Below are 2,004 nucleotides of genomic sequence, written 5' to 3' on the forward strand. Positions count from 1 at the left end.
GCACAACCACACCAGGGTCCTGAAAGGAACAAGGATGGGGAATCCCATTCCGGTAAGATTCCCCGCCCCCTAAATATCAAACCTGACTGGGACTTCCCTGAGTAAATCTCTCTCTCACACACACACACACACACACCTCCCTAAGCAGCAGAAACAAAGTTCTATTTTGACCTGTGCAGAGAACACCATATTCTAAACACGTTAAGTGTATTCTAAATACATCTGCTCCTACCCACTAAGAAACTGACAGGCACACTTTCAATTGAGAATAAAGGTTCAATCCCAAAGAACACTTTTTTCGTGTGTTCCCCCCCCCCCTTTCACCAACAGAAATAAAAAATCATGGACAACCACACTAGGGTCCTGAAAGGACCAAGGAGGGGGAATCCCATTCCCGTAATCTCCCCCAGCCCCTAAATATCAAACCTGACTGAGACTTGCCTGGAAAAATGTCTCTCCCCCACACACACACCCTTCCCTAAGCAGCAGAAACCAAGTTTGACTTTGACCTGTGCAGAGAACACCACCATTCTAAACGCATCTAACCTAGTCTACATACATGTGCTCCATACCCACTAAGAAACTGATAGAAGCATTTTCAATGGAGAATAAAGAGCCGATCCTGAGAGAACACGTTTTTTGTGCCCCCCTTCACGAACAGAAATTAAAAAGCGGGGGGGGGGGTGTATGTTCATGCACCCCCACCAGTGTTCCCTCTAAAGTGAGTTACTGTGAGCTAGCTCACCGTTTTTTAGCCTCCAGCTCACAGATTTTTGTCTTAGCTCAGGAAGGATGGCTCCAGACCAAACCACAACCTATGCAGTAGCCAAATTGCTGGCTCACAACGTTAATCCTAGTCGCTCACAAAGTAGAATTTTTGCTTCCAAGACTCCACATCTTAGAGGGAACATTGCCCCCCCACCCCCTCAATATCAAACCTGACTGAGACTTCCCTGGACAAATGTTTCCCCCCACACACACACACCTCCCTAAACAGCAGAAACCAAATTTGATTTTGACCTGTGCAGGGAGAGGGGGGGAAAACACCATTCTAAAAACATTAAATGTAGAACCCCACTAGGGTTTTTTGAAAGGACCAAGAAGGACGGGGGAATCCCATCCCGATCATCTCCCCCGCCCCCTAAATCTCAAACCAGACTTCCCTGGAGAAATGTCTCCCCTCCACACACTCACCTCCCTAAACATCAGACACGAAGTTTTATTTTGACCTCGGCAGAAAAACAACAACAACAACAACATAAAATGTACAACCACCCTAGGGTTTTTGAGAGGACCAAGGAGGATGGGGAATCCCATCCCGATAATCTCCCCCAGCCCCCTAAATCTCAAACCACTCTGGGACTTCCCTGGAGAAATGTCTCCCCTCCACACACCCCTTAACATCAGACACGAAGTTTTATTTTGACCTCGGGGGGAAAAAAACCAACATTAAATGTACAACCCCACTAGGGTTTTTGAAAGGACTAAGAAGGATGGGGAATCCCATCCCGATCACCTCCCCCAGCCCCTTAAATACCAAGCCTGACTGGGACTTCCCTGGAGAAATGTCTCCCCTCCACACACTCACCCCTCCCTAAACATCAGACACGAAGTTTTATTTTGACCTCGGCAGGAAAAAAAACAAACAACATTAAACGTACAACCCCACTAGGGCTTTTGAGAGGACCAAGAAGGACGGGGAAACCCCATCCCGATCACCTCCCCCAGCCCCTTAAATACCAAACCTGACTGGGACTTCCCTGGAGAAATCTCTCCCCCCCACACACACGCTTCCCTCCCTGAACAATCCTCCCCCCCGCCCGGCCCGGCCCGGCCCGGCCCGGCCCGGTGGCATTAAGGAGGCGGCTGCCGCCCGCCCGCCCGTAAGCGGCTTGGCTCCTGACCTCGTTCCTCATTTAGAGGGGCTTTGTGCGTTCCCTGGCCTGCCCCCGGGCCGGGGGGATCAGCAACGGGGCCGCCGCCAGGATCCCGGATTGAGCTTCG

The sequence above is a fragment of the Gekko japonicus genome, unplaced genomic scaffold (assembly GCF_001447785.1).
Source record: "Gekko japonicus isolate JY-2015 unplaced genomic scaffold, Gekko_japonicus_V1.1 scaffold1420, whole genome shotgun sequence".
Taxonomy (NCBI): domain Eukaryota; kingdom Metazoa; phylum Chordata; class Lepidosauria; order Squamata; family Gekkonidae; genus Gekko; species Gekko japonicus.